This window comes from Lepidochelys kempii, chromosome 1, assembly GCF_965140285.1.
Source record: "Lepidochelys kempii isolate rLepKem1 chromosome 1, rLepKem1.hap1, whole genome shotgun sequence".
Lineage (NCBI taxonomy): Eukaryota > Metazoa > Chordata > Testudines > Cheloniidae > Lepidochelys > Lepidochelys kempii.
The window spans coordinates 118,401,327-118,423,757 of NC_136380.1; the positions used below are offsets into that span (position 1 = coordinate 118,401,327).

The following is a 22,431-nucleotide window of genomic DNA, read 5'->3' on the forward strand; positions in this document are numbered from 1 at the left end:
AAGCATTTGTATTACTTTGAGCCTTTTGCATCTTTTATTTAATAAAATCTGCCCTGAGAAGAGCAAGGTGGAACTGACTGCAGCGTTTGGGCTTATTTTGGACCAGTCCAGCTAGTGAATATGCCCACTAGCTTACAAGACCACTAAATAATTGGCCTGATTTGAAATTTTGACTTGTCGAACCTTTTTGGTGTTATTGTAGCCCTTCATACTTCTCACACAGCTAAATCTCCTTGGAGACTCACATGCAATCTACACTGGGAAAAACAGGTGTCAGGGCTGGGCTGTGTGCATGGGTTAATTACCAAGTTACGGTCAGGAGATGAGTAGCAGAGTTGGCGTTGAACTGGGTCAGGAAGTCAGGGTCAAACACTGACTTGCAGACAAAAGCCAAATAATGGGGTCGGGGTCAAGATGCCAGGAAGTCAGAGTCAGGCACTGAGGTTCAGATAGGAGCCAAGTAGCAGAGTCAGGGTCAAACTGAGCACAGGAGCTGGAGTTTGTGGTTCACAGCAAGGCAAGGTCTGGAACATAAGCAAGCAGGAAGTCTGCATCGTTGCTCAGACATCTCCTTGTGATGGCTTTCTGGTTTATATCTCTGTATGGGCAATCAGTGCGATGTGAAGGACTGCCACTCAAGCCCTGATGGGCGGTACTTCCTGTAGTGTCTAGCATCACAGGATCCCCCAGCAGAAACCTGGCTTGAGCTTCTGGTGGCAACACTAACGTCTTGGGGGCCTGGAACTTCCTGGTTCTAGTCCTGCCGGTTGTTACATAAGGCTGTTATTAAACAGTGATTAATGACTGTTGTACCTAATTGTACTGGTTAGTATGTGTGTATGTGAGCCTGTGTTTTAAGAGACAGTTTTCAAGGACCGGCCTGAATCCTGCGTTGAGAACTGCATGGATGAAGGGGCCTGCGGATGAGGTTCTCAATACAGTACCAGGGTTCTACAGATTCAAAGCAATGTATATTATTCATTATGGCTTGTGTGCTGCCCCCTTAAATGCAGGCTAGAATGTAGGAATATAAAATGGAATAAAAAACCACATCTACCTTCAAGCTGTCTTTTTTGGCTTTCCCCCCTTTTTTAATTTGCCTACAGCAATGGTTTTCAACCTTTTTTCATTTGCAGACCCCTAAAAAATTTCAAGTGGAGATGCGGCCCCCTTCAGACCTCTGAGACATAATCTGTGGACCCCCAGAGGTCTGCAGACTACAGGTTGAAAACCACTGGTCTAAAGACAAGTTTGTTTTGATCCTCTTGTCATGATAAATAAAGCAAATCTGTCAGTGTCAAACGTTTCTGCTAGGGTATCAACAGTTAATTTACATTAAGAAGCCATGGCAGTTTCTGAGAGGCAGAATTCTGATATAATTCAGTTCTGTCCACTAGGAAGCTTTTAGATGCTCTGACCATATATAATGTATTATTGTCAGTCATGTGGTAATAAAATTCATTTTGCATAATGGATGCTTGCAATGGAAAAGTGCTTGAAGGGTTTCAGTGGAGCAGACAGTCTTTTCATCTGTCTATAGTAAAGAGAAATTAAAACATTATGGGAGTTTAAGGCATCGTTATATAAAACCCTGTAAGTAATGCTTTAAAATGCTCACAAAAATGTATTGAAAAGAGCGCTTACATTATCCAAACGTACTGCTGCGTAACAGCTGCTTTATGCCTTTACCCAACATCTTTGCATATAATTATTTACATGTAATTCGTTTTCCTACATGCAATTCATGCGGAATTCAAATTTGGGAATGTTTTATTGAGTTCCAGGAAAGGCCCTATTAAGAGTCAGAAATTTCACCATTTATGTTGCTGGGTACCTCAGACTTTCATCCTGCCAAACACTTACGTACATACTTCACTTTAAGCATGAGTAGTGGCACTGAAATCAAAAGCTCTTTCTGCACTGTTCCAGTTGCAGGACTGGGGCTATGATTATGATGATGATAAAGAAACTACTGTCATCCGTACTGTTGAATATATTGTAGATGTCAGGATATCATTTTATTGCTGTGATGAACATTTTGGTTATTAGAAGTGAAAAATAACTAGGACTGCTTGGTTTCAGAGTAACAGCCGTGTTAGTCTGTATTCGCAAAAAGAAAAGGAGTACTTGTGGCACCTTAGAGACTAACCAATTTATTAGAGCCTAAGCTTTCGTGAGCGAAAGCTTATGCTCTAATAAATTGGTTAGTCTCTAAGGTGCCACAAGTACTCCTTTTCTTTTTGTATATTAAGATGTCCTTTATATTTTCAAGCGTTCTTAAAGAGGCTGTGGGCAATCTTTTGTGCATCTCACTGTTTTGGTACTAAGTGTCTCCAGTGATATACTTATACTTCACCGAAAGTCAAGCTCAATAACATCCACCTGACTTTATTTGCGCAGGATTGGGCCCCGTTTGTCCCCAGCGAAGGCAAAGATGGAAGCCGCAAGCGAAACTTTCTGTGTCAGTGGGCCCAGGATTGGGCATAGGGAGACGAAGCAATTTTTTTTTTTTTTTTAAGTAACAGCACGGAACCTGCTGGTGCCTGTTTGAGGACTGATGGAAATCAGGGGAGGGAGGGAGTCGGGATTGCGGGGAAGGGAGGCCAGGAGCCATGATTTAAAGACAGCGCGGCTGGCGGGCGGGGGCCTTGTGCCGGTTCTCCCCGGCTGGGGGCAGGAGAGCGGCGAGAGGGACGTGGGGCTGGAGAGCGGGGTAAGGCGGGGCTGCGGCGGCGCGAGACAGGCTGTCCTGCTTGCAAGGGTGGGGCTGCGATCCCGCCCCCTGCGTGTCTCTTCCCGCCGGGCAGCGTTTTACCGGCTGGGCCCCGCCGCCGGGCTCCTCAGCCCCAGGCGCCAAGCCCGGCCCCGCCTCCCGCCTCCGCGGGCTTCGCGCGTTGAGCCGCCTTCGTGCGCCCCGCGCTCTGGAACCGGCTTCTAAAGTAAACAGCGCCCCGGCGGCGGTAGCCCCTGCCCGGCTCCGCAGCGCCCCCGCCCCGGGCTTGCAGAGGATGGCGGAGGGCGCGGAGGCGGCCCCGCACAGCAGCCGCTTGTACCAACCCATCACCCAGTGGTGGGTGCCGCCGGCCCCCGCCCTGCCGGGGAGGGAGCCTCCCTTTCCCCGCTGCATGGACGGACCCTCGGGGTGGTTTGCAAAAGGAGCCAGACCTGGGCTTTAGCAGCCCCAGAGCCAGGGCGGCAGATGCCAACCACGGCTCTGGCACCCCTCGGCATGGGGCGGGGAGGGGCGTTACGCTGGCCCCGGCTCTGGCACCCCTCGGCATGGGGCAGAGAGGAGCGTTACGCTGGCCCCGGCTCTGGCACCCCTCGGCATGGGGCGGGGAGGGGCGTTACGCTGGCCCCGGCTCTGGCACCCCTCGGCATGGGGCGGGGAGGGGCGTTACGCTGGCCCCGGCTCTGGCACCCCTCGGCATGGGGCGGAGAGGGGCGTTACGCTGGCCCCGGCTCTGGCACCCCTCGGCATGGGGCGGAGAGGAGCGTTACCCTGGCCACGGCTCTGGCACCCCTCGGCATGGGGCGGAGAGGAGCGTTACCCTGGCCACGGCTCTGGCACCCCTCGGCATGGGGCGGAGAGGAGCGTTACCCTGGCCACGGCTCTGGCACCCCTCGGCATGGGGCGGAGAGGAGCGTTACCCTGGCCACGGCTCTGGCACCCCTCGGCATGGGGCGGGGAGGGGCGTTACGCTGGCCCCGGCTCTGGCACCCCTCGGCATGGGGCGGGGAGGGGCGTTACGCTGGCCCCGGCTCTGGCACCCCTCGGCATGGGGCGGAGAGGGGCGTTACCCTGGCCACGGCTCTGGCACCCCTCGGCATGGGGCGGAGAGGAGCGTTACACTGGCCACGGCTCTGGCACCCCCATGACATGGAGGTGATGCACCTTGTGCGTCTTTGGTACCCGCACTGCTGGGCTATTTGTGATGAGATGTGGCCACCCCTTTGCACGACATAGTAGGTGACAGGCCATCGTGCTGTTTTGATACTTGCAGAATATAGGGGTGAGCACACCATGTGCCCCTTGGGTACCCAGAGAGTAGGCCCTGCGTTGCAAGGAGGGATATTATGTAGTTTAGTTTAACTCTTGCTCCTTGGTATAGCTTCATAAGATACAAATCTTGATTGTTATGGGGGTCCTATATGCTCAAGTTATGGAAACAGTTCCAGTAGGGCATAAATTGTATAGTGCAGAACAGTAGCTCTGACACCAGAAACTGCCGATAACGCTGACTACCTGGTCTCCCCGCTTAATGTATATTGGCATGTGTGGCTACAGAGCTGTGCCTCAGTGTCACCTATTTTAAATGATGATGCATGGAAGGTGTAATGATGGTTAAAGAGGACAATCCTCTGGTTCTTAGTGGCAAGCTTTTAAAATGCTGTATGAACGGCAGCAGGAGTGTACAGCCGATGCATGTTGGCATGTAGAGTGCAGTAACAAATAGTGAATCAGCACCAGTATTTTCTTGAGGTTACATTGTCTTGAGGCTAAAATGATGGTTGTGGCAAATGTTGGTGTGAGTTCTTGTGTGATGGGATAAAGTTATCATAATCATTTTTCATTGGACAGTCCTAATTTCCATGCATTCATCTGTCCTGTGTTATTCAACACCCACTTGGCAAAATGCCTCGTGTGTGATAGTGGTGCTTCGTTTAAAAATTGGGAAGGGACGGTGATGTAATACAGCAGTGAGACACAATATTAACATGTCATGCAATGTAACAGCTACTTGTCAAGAAAATAAATTTAGAAAACGTTAAAATCCCCAGTGGTCTGGGGTATCTTCTCCTAGAAAAATTAGTTTCCTTTTTATTTTCCTTCTTCACCATTTTTTGGCATTTGGTACCTATTACATAGGGCTGTTCTTTCATTTTTGGCAGGACAGTTAACTAGTGTGTGACACTGTATAGAGCAGAAAAACTTCCAGTATTGCCTCTCTGTCTTTCCAAGCCACATCACATCTACCATTTTGATTCTAGGCTGTGGACTGTAATATCTTTGTCAACTTTGTTTAAAACAACAACACAGCACATTCAAGGATTTTAAATTGACACCACCTACTGATCTTAATTCTGTATATGCCCCCATTATGGTAATATGTGAACACCTCACAATATTTTAATATTTTTATTCTCACAGTATACCTATGAGGTAGAGAAATAGAAATAATAGTATTTTACAGATGGGGAACTGAGACACAGAGAGGCTAAGTGACTTGTCCAAGGTCACACAGGAAGTCTGTGGCAGAGCAGGAACTTGAATACTGGTCACATGAGCCCAAGGCTAGCTCCTAACCACTCACTACCGTCCTTTCTCCTCAATGAGCTCATAGATCACCATCTTATATTCTTTCTTTGATAAGTTTATAAAAGTTCGAGTTTTATTTTCTGTTTGGTATGTTGACAATAAAAAAACACAAGATTTTGGTCCAAAAGTAGTCTAATACTAGGCATGAAGGCTGGTATAATGGACTGGTGGACCTAGCTGCGAAGGAAAGGATCACCATTGTCGGCCTTTGGGGTGGGCGGTCCGGGCCCCTGCCCGGGGCAGCCCGCCAAAGAGGGCGACATGCGCAGGGTTTGGATTCCCACCTGACCTGCTGTGGGCCAGGTGGGCTGATGGAAGCGGCAGGCAGGCAAGTAGCAGAGCTGGAGGCGGGGGGAGAGACCTGAGCTGCAGTTGGACAACCAGCCGTGGGAGCCAGGTGACTTCTCCAGAGCAGGGGTTCCCCTCTTCCCCCCCACTGCTGTTCCTGTCCCTCCCTCCTCCCCAGAGCCACCCCTGTCCACTCCGGACTGGGAGCATCCTCCTGTCTGCTGGGGCGGGGTGGGGGGCGGCTAATGTCAGGGTGTCCCCTCACCCATGCACCCGATTTCCACTGAGCTGGGATGATGGGACAGGGGGAATCTGTGTGTGTGCTGCTGCCGCTCTGGGTCTGTACACAAGCCTTCAGGCTCCTGACCCTGAGTGCTTTCTTAAAGAGCCAGCGCACTCATACACTCAGGCACACACACATTCACCTCAGCACAACACACACTGTCTCTGTCTCTCTCTCTCTCACACACACACACCCCCTCCCCAACACACACAACACCAGGGCTCCCTGCATTCAGGTCACTTCCCCTCCTGGGCTATGCTGAGGCATCAGCAGCTGCTGCTCTCCTGTTCTCTCCTTATGCAGCCCAGAGGGTGCCTGGGGCAGAGGAGCAGCAGTCCAGTGGGGGAGTGAGCAACAATGCCAGCTGCTTTGTGTATCCAGGTGGGTCTGTTTCCCCATGTGGGTGCAGGAGGGGGATGCAGGGGTTAGGGGCTCAGGAGAGAGGTGCAGGGGGTAGGAGTGGAGGGGGCACCATGAAGGGGTTGGGGCACAGGAGAGAGGTGCAGGGGTTGGGGTGAAGGGGGCAGGGATTGGGGCACAGGTGGGGAATACAGGGGTTGGAGTAAGGGGGCATGCACAGTGCAGCGGTTAGGGGTGCAAGAGGGAGGTGCAGGGATTAGGTTGAAGGTGAAACAGTGCAGGGGTTGGGGGGGAAGGGAGGGTGGGGAGCCCATGGGCAATGGAGGGGCAGGAGCACCAAAATACAAGTTTGCCCAGGGTGCCATTTTCCCTAAGGCCGGCCCTGAGGATCACATACAATGGACAGCAAACCCTGGAAAAATATGAGTCTACTTGGGACAGTTTCCTAGAACAGGTCAACTAAACAGCTCTACAAGAGACCTGGTTGAACGATGGGAGATAAATCGACACACTCCCTCTCCTCTTTGTCTCTTTTCTCCCCTGCCGCCCTTTCCTTGCTTGATTTTTATTTCCTTAGTTTTTGTTTGTTTGTTTAGATATGTGCCACAAAAATCCATGTGCTGGAAATATTGTAGTTAATACATGGGAATCCAAACATTGCATTTTTTTCTTCGTCTTTTCTCTTTTCTGATGCATAGTACTTCTGTACTTCTTTTATATGTTGGCACCTAGAATATGTTTGGTATGTTTTAAGAAAAAAGATTGGAAAAAAATAACTAAAAACAAAAGTAGTCTAATACTATGTCAATAAATAATTAAATGCGGAGGCAAAGCTATTGGAAAAAATCATTGAAGTACAAAACTTGCATTCTCGTCTCCTAGAAAACTGCCTAAAACCCTAAAGAAATTAATCTCTGTTGTAATTCAGTGGATTTCAGTGATGGTATACCTGGGATGAATTTGGATCCAGGTTTAATGCCTCAGGGAAGAATGATCAATTCTCAAGGGTTTTCCAATGGCTCTTTACCCAGGAGAAGAGAGGATTTCTGGTGGCTGGGAGGCAAGGTTTAGTCAGGACTCTTCACTAGACCGAATACTATTTCCTCACCCCCATGATGGGAACACCCCATTATCTCAGCATGCCCTTTGCCTGTTCACTACCTTGATGCTGGTTGCTCATACCTGCCTCTAGCTGTGAAGCAATTCATTCACAACAGGCGGTCAAGCTGGAGGTGGTGAGAAACTGGCAGGAAGCACAGAGCAGCTGTGTGCAGGGAGGTAAGGCCAAGCAGTACTCTCAGGTGGTGGGCTGAGTGACAATCTGAGGTTGTAGAATTGTTTGGTGGATGGGGGCATAGGTTGCAAACGGGTGAGAGGTAGGGAGGTAGGCCTGGGGGTGGGGGTCTCTTTAAAAGGGAGAGAGCGGAAGTGGGGACACACTCTGTGGAGAAAAGAGAGGAGGCACGAGTAAGAAGCTGAGTTGAAACAGATCCAGTCCCTCACATTAGAATACTCGGAAGTAATGTTCTTTCTCAGTTATATCAAATAATCTGTTTCAGCCAACCAGATTGTTGGAATCCTAACCCATTAGGATAAAAGATAAAGCAGAAAGATAAATGTTAGCCAGCCTGAAATCAGGTTGCTAATAAAAATAGCCAATGCTATTTTAAAACCTGTACTTCATGGATAAGCTAGTGCTTCTAAGTCTGTTTTCTAAAGCAGTTTGAATGTCAGTAAGGGTACTGTGAGTAACTGGCACTCTGCTAAAATAATTAAATTGACATAAATTATTTGGTATAACAGAAATAAAGTCGCTGTAATAGAACGTTTTCATATGATCCATGAGTCATTCTTTGAAAATTAATCTTTTCCCTGTCTCAACATTTATTTCCCACAAATGCGTCAGTTTTGCTTCAGTATTTGTGCTACAGGAGGTATTATTCTTAGACAGCCTAGATGCCATTGGCATTATCCCTTAATTAAACTGTATTTTTCTGGTGGTGATAATAACTTAGGCTAACAAGAAACTACGTTCAAAATCTTCCTCATCTTACTCACAAGTAGTTTACTTTAATGTGACCACTCAGGTGAGTAAGGTGAGTGGGATTTGGCCCAAGGACAAGCATTTAAGCCAGGGTTTGGCAACCTTTGGCACGTGGCCCATCAGCGAAATCCACTGGCGGGCCGGGGTGGTTTATTTACCTGCAGCGTCCGCAGGTTCGGCCAATTGGAACTCCCGTTCCAGGCCAATGGGGGCTGCAGGAAGTGGCGTGGGCTGAGGGATGTGCTGGTCGCTGCTTCCCACGGCCCCCATTGGCCTGGAACGGCGAACCGCGGCCACTGGGAATTGCAATGAGCCGAACCTGCAGACGCTGCAGGTAAACAAACCATCCTGGCCCGCCAGCAGGTTTCCCTGATGGGCTGCATGCCAAAGGTTGCCAATTCCCTGATTTAAGCACATCAAGAGCAGTCTGGATATCAGGAGTGATACTGAGTAGTAATATCAGACTAAATTCTGCTCTCTTCTATACTTGTGCTAAAATCAGTGGAATTTCACAGGTGTGAATGAGAGTAGAATTTGGCCCTTTGTATTCTGGTAAGGTCTAACTTTTGTAACGCCCTGTTATACAGCATCTTTTAAAAATGAAAACAGATAATTAATATATTACATTTGGTTGTGGAGCCTTTTATATTTGCATTATACATTAGAAGATCACAGTAGTTTCCCATTTTAGAGATACTAATACTTTTCCATGTCAGTTTTAACTTTGTTATGATACTATTAAACTATAGTATAAAAAAAACCTGCATAGTATCTGATAGGTTTGTTGCTCTGTGGAGTATATTCACACAACCTCTTGATACGTATGAACTGATAGGTCTTCCAACGGGAATTCAAAGGAACCTGAGAACAGTCTCTTATTCATATATGTGAGGATGTACCATTTTCTTTAGAATATGGATCCACGTAGAAGTAGTGGATGTGATTCTGATCTCACACTGTTGTAGATTAGGAATAACTCTATGGAAATCAGCAGAGTTGTACCAGTGTAAACCTGGAGTGATATCAGAATCAGGCCAATAACATTTAACATTCTAATCTTGACTATATAATTTGATATAAATTTTGTACCATTTTGTTTTAAAGGATAGCGGATAATTTCTATGTTTGTGAAGGATACAGCATACCCCGTTGTCTACTTTATGAAATGTATATAGAGAATTGCACTCAGAATGCTCAGACTCAAGTAAATCCTGCTACATTTGGAAAGGTACAAAGCACATTGCTTTTATAGCATATATGGGGGTTTAAGATAATGGGCTGAGACCTTGTGTAAATTCATAAAGAGATATTTGTACAGGGTTTGATCATGTTGCAAACTAAGGGAGCTTAATTTACAGACAAGGATAAGTAGTTATGCAATAAAATACCTTCAATGTAGAATTCTGGGAGAGATTTTGTTTGAATTCTGCTATCCTATCTCTTGGTATAATACCCTCTTTGGCTTGCTTGGGGAATTTTATCTGCATTATTTTCTCTCTGAGGTAAGGTCTACATTCAAAACTTTTACTGGTATTGTAATGTTGATTAGAGATGTGATTTTTTTTTTAAATGACATTTCTATACCTGCAAAAGCTCTAGACACAGCATAGATGAAATTATACCGTCAAAAAAGTCCTTTTGCTAGGACAGCTTATTTTATTCTTCAAACTGGTATAAGAGTTAAATTGTGTCTACAATAGGAAGGTTTGCCAGTATAGCTATACCAACAAACCTCTCAGGTGTAGACTGAAAACTTTATATTTTATATAAACAATTAGCACTGTATTTTTTTTGTCCAAGGTTTGATGCTGCAAAGCATCCTGGTCTTCATGTTGTTTATCAGTTTAAAAAAAAATTAAATTTACTTATGAAGATTTTGCGCCACACACAGAATATGTGTGTGTTTATAGAATCATCCAAGCAAAGCAAGATGCAGGAGTAAAAGAAGTCCTTTAGACAATGTCACTCTTCAAATAGTCTGGAGCTTTTATAGCCAACAGGAGAATTATCTTTTAAGACCCAAATCATTCAGTCCTAACAAACAGATGCATACTGCTTAACTTTATTCATGTGAATAAAGAAAAAATAACATTTTTGACTATGGTTACCCTATGCATTTTTTGCTCAAAATTTCCCACTATTGCTACCACTGGTGCAACTCCACTGGTATTCAAGCTGTTAGGCCTTGTCTTCACACTTACTTGCTGCTGTTTAATTAGAAGTATTTTTTTTAATCAGTTTAGTTTAGTTGTACAAGTTGTATGTAGCTATTCTTATTTCAGTTTCAGAGTAGTTTATTGTTGTTTCACAGGATTAAGCTAAATCAAAATAAGCAACTCTTAAACCAAAATATGGCACACAAACTTGCAGTGGTTTAATTAAATGGGTTTTAAAAGACACATTTTGTTAAACTAGTGCAAATTGGTGTGTAGACAAGTCAAGGGATGAAATCCTTGTCTTATTGAAATGAATGGGAATTTTACCATTGACTTCATTGCGAGGATTTCACCCCAAGACCTTTAGGATATGTCTACGCTGGAATAAAAGACCTGTGGCATGGCTGCTGAGCTGGCCCAGGTCAGCTGACTTGAGTTCGCAGGACTCGGACTGTGGGGCTAAAAATTGCTGTATAGACATGATGATTGGGCTTCGGCTGGAGCCTGGGTTCTGGGACCCTCCCCATTTACGGGGTCCCAGAACTCAGGCTCCAGCCCATGCCTGAATGTGTACACAGCAGTTTTACAGCCCAGCAGCCCAAGCCCCATGAGTCCGAGTCAGTTGACCTGGGCCAGCTGCAGGTGTTTAATTGCTGTATAGTTTTATTATATTTTTATTATTTAATTGCTGTATAATTATTGCCTTTATTTTTAATACTGTGTCATCAAACTCAGTTTAAATCAAATAGAGGTAACACGGTGGTAAAAATGCTGGCAGACACTACCAACGTGGTTACATTAGAACTCCCATCATTACTACCAATGTGGGAGCTGCATCTTAGGGCAATTGGGGAAAAAAAATGTCTAGTATAGACAAGGCCTTTGACACCAAACAACTTCATACTTGATTCATTTTGTTCCTACCCTGGACAACGAAGACTCCCACGGTTTATCTAGAGTAGATGCATTGTGTATTTGATAATCTGTTCCTGTTCTAAAAAGGAAAGGTAGCATGAGCTCTCTTGTTTTGTCTGTAGCTTTATAAGATAGCTCATACTCCTACTGTGTGTGTAATAATAGCAATTTGGATTATTACACTTACAGGCTTACATGGTGCTAATCTTGAGAGGCGCCGAATGATTTCAATTCACATTTCCTTCAATATGAGCAAAGGGATACTCGGCAACTTGATGAACTTGATAAAAAAAAATTGATAAGTCAAACCCGATCCTGCAAGCGTGAGAAGGCTAACTAAAGTCATTGGGGCTACTTGTGTGAGTAAGAACTACTTGACTGAGTAAGGTGTGCCAGACTGGGCTTCATATTGGCAACATATTAGAGATGCACACCAGCTAATTCAGCAATTACTATTTGAGTGTTATTGGGAGAACAGGTATCACAGCAGTTTGTGAGGGGATGTGCAGTAATGGAAACAATTAGAGGAAAACAAATCAGATAAATCTTTATATGTTAATGACTCACCCAGGTAACTCTTATCTTTTGTGTTTTTTAGCTTGTTCGCTTAGTTTTTCCAGATCTGGGGACCAGAAGGCTGGGCACAAGGGGAAGTGCCAGGTATTATTTATTTATTTCATTTACTGCTTTATTTTAAAATGTTAATTACACCCTTTTTGGGGGGGAAATAATATAAATAACTGTATCCTCAGCTCTGTTAACTTGAGACCCTGCTCTACCCTAGCTGAGGTTCTTGTTGAATGTCTGTAATCACAAGAACAGCTGTATTGTGATTGATGGCGTTACCAGTAAATTAAAGTAGGATTAATTTAATGAAAGTCACCATATCCAAGCTGTTTTTTAGCATATGAATTCAAGATAATTTTAATTTTTAAAACTTAAAAAACACTATTTAAAGTACTCTGGTGCTTTTGAAGCACCGACTTGTGTTAGGGGGGTGCAGAAGCTCATTACCCTAGTAAGGCACTCCAGAGGCATTGTGTCTGAGGGAAGCAGAGTGATTCTTGTGATCAGGTAAGCCCAAGGACTCTTATTTTGACCAGTCCTATGCAAGAGGTCCTAAAGGCAGGGAGTCTCTTCTGTCCCTGTGCACCCATTGAGTGGCCCTTCACAATCTGGCTCATAATGGAACTGTTATAAATTGTTACTGGCTCCCTGATGGATTTTCCCCTCTCCCACTCCCATACAGAATTGAGTCCCATTGACTTTTAATCCATTGATTTAATGTCCAAATTCATAACCGCTGAACAGAAGAAAAAAAATGATTTATTTTCAAGGCCTTAGGTATGCCAATTGCATGAGAATTTTGCTTAATAAAGATGAAAGGACTGCAATTAAAATACTGATTCTGAAAGTGGCATAGTTTACTTAGATCGTCTAACAAATCTTCTGTATCAGCCTGGCCCCATCACTTTCAATTACTGTGGTGCCATTCTCACATTAGATTTTTGACTAATACACATAGCTGATGCCAGAGCAAACTAGGTCCTTTACACCAGCATAGTATCAGCACAGTGAAGCTCTGACATACACTCACATGCACAGTCTGACACATCCCCTAACCTGGGATTAGGGGTGGCTGGTACACAAACTGCCTACACTGGTTCTATGCCATGCACTCAAATCGGGGCGGGGGTGGGGGTGGGACACCGGATAATTTCTACCACAGAATATTGAAAGAACTGGCACAGGGAATTACTAGTATTGCACCAAGGATTTTTAATAAATCTATCTATTTGGGGGTAGTACAATATGACTAGAGAATAGCTAACATCATGCCTATATTTAATAAAGGAGAAAAAATGTGATCTGGGCAATTTTAGTCTGACTTCATTGGTATGCAAGATTTTAGAACTAACTGTGAAGGGAGGAATAATGAAATTCGTAGAGGTAAATGGTAAAGGGAGTGCAATGCAACATGGGTTTACCAAAGAAAGATCATGCCAGAGTAACCTGATTTTCTTCTTTTAGAAAATAATGTTTTGGGTTTTTTTGAAGGGGGTAAAGTAAGGAAAATGCAGCAGGTCTAATATATTTGGACTTCAGTAAAGCATTTGACACAATGCCACATGGAAAATTATTAGTTAAATTAGGGATGATGTGGCTCAGTAGAAACATAGTAAGGTGGATAAGGAATTGGCTAAACTGGAGAAGGCATTGTTTTGTGCTGAAAGGTGAATTATCGGACTGAGGGAAGTTACTCATGGAGTTCCTCAAGGATCAGTCTTGGAACCAATCTTATCCAATATTTTTATTAAATATGAAAAGTAGGAGTGTGCTAGTGAAATTTGCTGATTATACTAAGTTGGGAGGCAACATCAATACACAGGAGGATTGGAACATTATACAGGAAAATCTGGATGATCTTGAAGACTCAAAAAACAGAAATGGGATGAAATTCAACAGTACCAAGTGCTCGGTCATACACTTAAGGTGATCACAGGATGACAATGAGCCACTAATATCATGCAGCTGTAAAAAAGGCAAATGGCAAATGTGATCCTAGCATGGATTAGGCAAGGCATTTCCAGTAGAAATAGAGAAGTATTAATGCCATTGCACAAGGTGCTGGTAAGACCTCACTTGAAATATTGTGTACAATTCTGGTCACTCATGTTCAAGAAAGATTAATTTAATCTGGAACAGGTGCAGAGAAGAGCTACTAGGATGACACGGGAATGGAGGATCTATCTTATGAGAGTAGACTGGACAAGCTCAGCTTGTTTAGCAAAAAGAAGGTTGAGGGAGGATATAATTAATCCCCATTTGTATTTATTGATAGCAAATACTAGAGAGGGTGAAAATCAGTTATTTATGCTAAAGGACAATGTTGGCATTAGAACAAATGGGTATAAACTGGCCATTAACAAATTCAGGCTGGAAATTAGAAGAAGGTTTCTAACCATCAGAAGGGTGAGGTTCTGGAACAGCCTCCCAGTAGGAGTTGTGGGAGCAGACCACTTAACTAGTTTTAAGAAAGAGCTGGATAAATTTATGAGTGCAGTTGCATGACAGGGTTATTTATTATGATGATGAGGGCTAGGTTCAACAGCTCTGGAGTTCACCTCTGGTTTAAGTCCTATGTTCCTACAGCTCATGCTTCAGGATTTTAGCCAGCCACCCAGCAGAGGTCAGGAAGGGAGTTCCTCCCTCCCCGCCCCTAGTATACTTGGGGGGATTTTTTTTTTAATCTTCTTCCACTGAAGCATCTGGATATGGGACACAATGCAGGGAGGGCCAGGGCCCTGAAGTAGCACAGAGCATTCTTTCTCAGGTGCTTGGCTGGCTGGGGCTTGCTAATATGCTCAGGGTCTAACTGATCACCATACTTGGGATCAGGAAGGAATTTCCCTCCAGGTCAGATTGACAGTCATCTTGGAGGTTTTTTGTTTTCTTCTGCAGCCTGTGGGTGAGTCACTTGCCAGGACCATCTGGGTATATCAATCATTTCCCCTGATATTGTGGGGCCTTAGGCACTGGTGCACCATGTTCTTTCCTATACTCTACTTGTGGCACATAATAGACTAGTCTCCTGTGGGTTGTAATATGTTGGTTTCGTCATGGGCGCCAGATGGACCTCCCCTTTGGGGAGGCTAGCCCCATGCCCTGCCCCTTCTGCATGAGGCCCCACCCCCCATGGCAGGAGCCCAGAGCCCCCCCCCACCCCTCCACTCCTGCAGTGGGAGAAGTCCTGGGCTGGCTGGAACCTTGAGCCCCCTCCTCACCCACCACCTGAGGAGCCCCAGGCCGGCCCTAATCCCAGGCCAGCCCTGGCTGGCCCAAGCAGCCTCAGTCCAGCGTCCTGTGGCAACGGCTCCAGACAGGGAAACCAGAGCCTTCCCTGGCCCATTATACCCGCTGCCCATGGGGTTTCGTTTTAGTTGTTGGGTTAGTGTGCGGTTGCTGGGTGGGTTGATGGGCTGTGCTATACAGAAGGTCAGACTAGATGATCTAGTGGTCCCTTCTGGCCTTAAAACTCTATGAGCAGGGCCGGGCCCAAGCGCCAAAAAAAAAAAAAGCCAGAGTGCAGCCAAAGTGAAAAAAAAAAAAAAGGGGCTGGAGTGCCACCCCTTGAAAAGTGCCGCCCAAGCACGGGCTTGGTTTGGTGGTGCCTAGAGCCGGCCCTGTCCATGAGAGAGTAACCCTGAGGAAAGGGGAAATCTCTGCTGGCTTAGTATGGTCAGAATTGGGCCCACTAAGAATTGTTTACTGTCCAATAGGTATCAGGTAAAAAGCCAGTGGGGAAATGGCACTTCAGAAGCTGTACAGTGGCATGACAGCAGTGTGAACAGTGGTTCCACACCACCCCAGTATCAACAAGAGGTGCCAGTGCTTAGTGGGGGATTTCAAAAAACAAGAGATTTAATTCCTCAGGCAGCAACTGGACAGGTGGCATCCTTAACCGGAAGTGGTTTTAATCTTCCATGACTGGAGATGGGAGGCCAGATCCTCAGTTGGTATAAATTCATGTAACTCCACTGAAGTAGCTTCTTTGACCTCAATGAGGATCCTGCCCTAGTCTCTGTGCTTCTGCTGTATAGGTTGGCTGCACTCCCCACACTGCTCCAGGGTTGACAGTTTTTAAAAAACTAACAAACACTTTATTATTAAATTACAAAGGCTGTTTTAAAAAGTGATTGTAAAGTTATTTTTTAAAAAAAAAGTTTGTCAAAATGTGTTTATTCAAACATTAGACAAAATAAGATTTAAACAATTTTAAAAATAAATACAGTTTTCTACCTTTGTTTTCTTATTTCAAAAGAATTGCGAGCTGCTTGTGGAATACAGATGTGAGTTCAGAGATGACTTGGTCTTGCAAACTGTATACTTGTCAGTCCATCACATTTTGTATTTTTTTAGGTATCACTACGATGGAATACATATCAAGAAGAGCTCTTCCTTCTATGCTCATTATTGCTATCTTCTGGCTAAAAAAAAAAATCACAGGTTTGGATTTAAATGTTCTTAATTATAAAAGGTGCATTAATACAATTTTCTTTAAAATCTGCTTCATTGCCTACTGAAAATCGATAAAAGAATTGCATTTTCCTATAATAATGCAATCTAATTAAATATTGTCATTAATACAAAGGCTCCAGTTTTAAAAAGTGGCAGTTGCACACCTAATTGAACACAAAATCACACTTCCATGCACTTGGCATTTTCAGCAGATGGCTCTTAAGTGCAGGAAATCTATGACAAAACTAAAACAAGGGCTTAAAAATGCTGAGAAACTAAATAAGAGCAAAAATATAAGTGGTCAGCACCAGTGGTGTGAACACTTGTTTAATCATACTAGTGCATCTTGATTGCTAATCCTCACAATTTAAGCAATGTATTGGCACTTACAGTAATTGTGATTTATTGAAATGCATTCTATATGTAGTTTTGTTTTCTGTTTCTTACCACTCAAATTAATGCGGGATTGTCTTTACTTTGAAAAGGCCTACTTTTGTTTTGGTTTCCTTTGTATTACAGTTTTAGAGTTAAAAAGAGAGCCAAAAAAAGGATGCAACTGTGAGAAAATACACACAACAGAAGAGAACAAATTAAATGTGAAAAATAAAACAGTCTAAAAATATGGTACAATGTAAGACTCCTGCAGACTCTTGTCTATGGGCAAAGGGCTTGATCGTGTCCCATTGAAGTCAATGGAAGTTTTGCCATTGACTGCAATAGGAGCAGGATCAGATCCACAGTTCTCCACCATGAGTAGTCCTGAGTACTCATAGCAGTAAGCCCTATGCCTGCTATTTCCAGGATCAGGTCAATAGTTTAAATAAGCAACTGTCGGGCTGATTCTCCACTGACTTGCACTTTCATGCCTGTGCAAAGTGGATATAAAATGCTACGAAATCAAAGTTCACTCATTAACAGTGTTTGCACCCATTTCTCATTCACTTTCTACAGGAGGAGTAGGATGTCCCAGCAGATAGGGTGCTAGGCTGTGACTAAGGAGACCTGGGTTAAATTCTCTGCTTCTCCACTGTCTTCCTGCATAACCTTGGGCAAATGGTCGTTTAGGGTACGTTTACGCTGCAAAAAAACCCCAACCCTGCAGTGTGAGTCCAGGTCAACTGACTGGGCCTTGTGCTCTGGGGCTAAAAATAGCCATGTAGATATTTGGGCTCAGGCCAGAGCCTGGGCTCTGAAATCCGCCGAGGGGATGGTCTCAGAGCCCAGACTCCAGCCCAAGCCCAAATGTCTGCACAGCTATATATCCCTGCAGCACAGTTTACCAAAGCTCTGAGACTCACTGCCATGGGTTTCTTTTCTTTTTCTTTGGTTGCTGTTTGCAGTACAGATGTGACTTTAGTCTCTCTGTGCCTTCATTCCCCATCTGTAAAATGGGGATAATATCACTTCCCTACCTCACGAGGTGTTGTGAGGATAAATACATTAATGACTGTGAGGCACTCAGATACTATGGTAATGGGAGCCATATAAATACTTATGATACTATATATAGGGTGACCAGAGAGCAAGTGTGAAAAATCGGGACGGGGGTGGAGGGTAATGGGCATCTCTGTAAGACAAAGACCCAAATATTGGGACAGTATAAAATCTTATAAAATCAGGACATCTGGTCACCCTAACTATAAATGACTATATGAGCTGCAAGGGAATGGAAAATTAGACCCCATCACTTTGACTGTGCACCCTGTTACACCAGTTTTACAGCAGTGTAACTGCACTGAAGTCAGAGGAGTGAGGCTGGCATAAAACTGGTGGAATAGAGTGGAGGATCAGGTTCTGTAGCTGATCAACTAACAAATACTTATTCGGAGAATAAACAAATTGTTCTCAGAGAGTCCCAAATTCAAATAGTATCCATAGCTACCTATAGACATGGGTTTAGAGCAGCCATCATGGGGAGCTCGCCTCCTGGTTCCTGTCTAGGAATGTGGCAAATAAGTGCATCAGTCTGCAGCACCCTTGTCCTCCTGGAAAAGAAGTAACAGTTTCTAGTCACTGTACTCCTTAGAAAGAAAAGGAGGACTTGTGGCACCTTAGAGACTAACCAATTTATTTGAGCATAAGCTTTCGTGAGCTACAGCTCACTTCATCGGATGCATTGGGATGCACTCCTTAGCTCCTTTCTGTTGAAGAAACCACATCCAACTGGCACTGCCTCTGCTGCTGGGTTCGGCTTAGCCACAGGGGGGAGCTGCTGTGCAATAGCCCAACAGCGACTGCAGCACCTGCTCCAGCAGCTTCCCTGGCTCTGGCTTCCCTGCAGTTTGTCCTTCATCCCTAAAACAAGCAGCTGAAATTGGACCAAAACACCTGCAGATCTAGGTGTTTGGCTGGAGGCTACCTGTTGGAAGTTTTGTGTCACTACACTGACTGTGGGGCCCCTCTTCCCATTTTCATCTCCCTGCCAAGGATATCCTTAGCCCCTGAAAAACAGGTCTCTTCTTTGGTTATACCCTGGTGATCAAGAGACATTCTCCAGAGAGAGAGCGGCTATGAAAATGACAATGTAGTGACCTCTTTCCAGTTTCAAGAGAGATTTTGAGATTTGATAAATATAAATAAATAAAATAAACTCCTTTTACTGGTTATAACAGAGAAGTATAACAAAAGTGTGATCATGTTTGTCCTAATAGTATTAACTCACTTTCACAGGCCTCCCTGTTGAGTCCGTTACTTTCTGAAATCACCATCATCTTACATATGGGGTCTAATTAAAGCTGATAAACTGGTAAAAAATTCACTTAAAAAAAATTTACATCAACATTTTCAAAAAATCCAAGAATTCCAACTAGCGTTATAGCTATTTGTAGCCCCCAAGCCCTCCAAAAACCATCATGAACATTTAATCATTTTTTAAAATAATTTAAAATATTTTTTGGCAAAATATTTAAAAATATCAAAATATGAAAGACTGGAGTTGGAGATTTCCAAAATCTGGTGTGATTAATTAATTAATGTCGAAGAAGATCTTAACATTTTCTTCTAAATAATGGAAATTGATCTTGAATCTGCTACGGAATCTAATCTTAATACTGTTTATGTAAAACTCTTTATATTGCTCCTCCATCTGGAAGGAGTCTGAGAGAGGCTCTTTCACCTGCCACCCTCCTCTTCCTCTTTTCCCCTCAGTCTTCCTCTGTCACTTTTCTTCCCCTCTTTCAGGCCTATGGTATTCCCTTCCCCACAATTTCTTTCCCGTTTCAACTGCAGTTACCCCCCAAATCCCCCAAAAACACATTAACAGGAATGAATAAATATCAGATGATCTTGTTGTTACTCATCCTCCCCTTCCTCTACCCACTTCCTTTTCTTTCTTTCCTTTTCACTTACATCTTTCTTGACCTTATTTAGATGGTAAGTGCATTAGGGTAGGAACTTCCCTCACTCTCTCTGTTCTGTGTGATGCCTAGCTCACTTTCGGGTACTGGGTAAATAAAGATAATATTTGCTAACAGTAGAGTCACATATATGTTAATTTTTCCAAGGCAGAGATCAGACTGTGTTTACACTTAATTATCTTTGAGCTTTCATCTGGCTGTTGAGTGGAGGGAGAGTGCTGCCATTTGTCTGTTTCTAGGCAGCAGCAGCAGCTCACACACTCACATGTTGCCTGACTGGCCCTAATGAAGGGGGGCAGCACAAGAACAAGCACGCTGTGCCAGCCAGCCTACTGAGCGAGAGCACAGCTGAGATGTGTTGCCATAGTAGCAGCAGCACAAGATACAGCTGGCCACCTTCTCGGAGCAGGAACTGAAAATGCTTTTTTTTTTTTTTTTAAACAGATTTTAGAAATCTGCAAAATTAACAAAATAAATGACAGGAATACTTCTAGTTCTAAGTTTCTTCATTTCTTCTCTCACCAACTTAAAAAGCTCTGGATTCTAGGATAGTGTTGGTGTTAAGGCATTAAACATATTATTGAACATACATAGTGTTAAGGTCGTGGACCATAATGGTCATTGATCAACAATTTCATTTTTCCAGCGGAATGGAGATTTCATGGCAGATCATAGTGGCAGAGTGGTGATCTCTCAGGTGGCTAGATCCAGTCCCATGGATGGTTTTAAATATCAGGACTGAGACCTTGAATTGGCCTCTGTTCTTAATGAGAAGCCAGTGCAAACAGCAGGGCAGTGGGATAATGTGTTTTTAGTAACTTGTGTTTTTAAGGCCTGTACTACACTGAAAAGTTGATTCAGTATAGTTACATGCGGCAGGGTATGAAAAAAGAGTCCTTTTGTCAACTTAGAGTCTGTCTATACTTAAACCACTACAGCAGTGATTCTCAACCAGGGGTACGCATGCCCCTGGGGGTACATCAACTCATCTAGATATTTGCCTAGTTTTACAAAAGGCTACATAAAAAGCACTAGCAATGTCAGTACAAACTAAAATTTCATACAATGACATTATACTGCTCTGTGAACTATGCACTGAAAATAAGTACAATATTTATATTCCAATGGATTTATTTTAGAATTATAGGGTAAAAATGAGAAAGTAAGCAATTTACCACTAATAGTGTGCTGTGACACTTTTGTATTTTTAAGTGAGGTGTAACTGGGGGGTATGCAAGACAAATTAGACTCCTGAAAGTGGTCTGGAAAGGCTGAGCACCACCCACCGCACTACAGCGGCAAAGCTGCAGCCGCTGCTTTACTGCTTCAGTGTAGACACTACCTAGGCCTCTTGGTGTAGGTAATCCAGTTCCTCAAGAGATGGTAGCTAGGTCAAGAGAAGAATTACTCTGTTGACCTAATGCTGTCTACTCCAGGGGTAACGTTGGCATAGCTATGTCTCTCAGGTAGAGTTGCCAATCCAGGATTGTCCTGGAGTCTCCAGGAATTAAAGATTAATCTTTAATTAAAGATTGTCATGTGATGAAACCTCCAGGAATATGTCCAACCAAAATTGTCAACCCTACTTTAGGGGTGTGGATTTTTTATATGCCCAAGAGACTTAGATATTCTGATGTAAGTTCCCAATGTAGACCATCCCTCAGATAACTTTGTTCGGGGAGGAGTTTTCCTAACCTGACAGAAAAACCCCTTCCATCAGAGTAGGCTGCAGCTACACTACGGGGCTGTGATGGCACAACTATGATGACATACTAAATTGGTATAGTCTCTGTAGTGACTAACATGCCCTAAGTAGATAACGCTGCTGCATTTTCCCTGGTTTGAGTTATTTCAGGGTGGGTGGCTTTCTCCCTACACATAATGAGTTGCAGTAAGCAAGTCTTGAGGTCACAAATGCATGGATCACTATCATGAGGTCTGTGTCTGGTTGGACAGCCCTAATGCAGGCTTCTGGCCAGCTGTAAGTGGAAGTGTACTTTTTACACAACCGTGACTATGCTCCAAAAACACTGAGGAGTCCAAAAGGACCGAAAGCTATGAAAATTCTTCAAAATACTTCCTTCTTCCTGTCAGTATTACATAGGGTGACCAGACAGAAAGTGTGAAAAATTGGGACGGGGGTGGGGGGTAATAGGAGCCTATATAAGAAAAAGACCCAAAAATCAGGACTGTCCCTATAAAATCAGAACATCTGGTCACCCTCGTACTACATCTCTTTTGCCTGGTTGGCTGGCTGAAGCTGATCACAACCACAGAGAGAGCTGGGAGATGGTGTTGTTTACAGCAGATGTAAAACAGGTAGAGCTACATATTTTCTGCACATTCTTGGCATTTCAGTCTATGTTGTCAAACCAGCTTCCTCGAGTTCATATAAATGTTAGTAGGATGGACTAGGGCTGAGCCTTGTGGGACACCTCTGATGCATTACAAAGTTGAAGAACCAGTTCCTACTCTGAACAATGTACAATCTAAATTGACCATAAAGGATCGGGGGCGGGGGGGAAAGGGATGGGATGTACAATCAAAGTGATCAAGATGATAAAAAGGGCCTCTCATTATTTACATGTTTGTAGTTCTTTTGTGTGTTTGTTTCAGTGGAGCTGTATCCACTAATGTAAAATAGTGAATTTGGCACAAGAAGTTAAAAAAAACCTAATCACCTACCTTTG

General features: G+C 44.0%; 1 protein-coding gene across 2 annotated transcripts in view; it reads left to right on the plus strand.

Moving 5' to 3' along the window:
• The first annotated feature begins 16,292 nt into the window (after window positions 1-16,292).
• RFX8 (regulatory factor X8) overlaps window positions 16,293-22,431 on the plus strand; it is a 34,734-nt gene continuing 28,595 nt past the window's right edge. Inside the window, exon 1 of one of the 2 annotated variants that reach the window (XM_073327571.2) lies at window positions 16,293-16,373. The gene's annotated coding sequence lies outside the window, so the exon portion shown is untranslated. The remainder of the gene's footprint in view (window positions 16,374-22,431) is intronic. The other variant, XM_078851148.1, reaches the window with a different exon arrangement.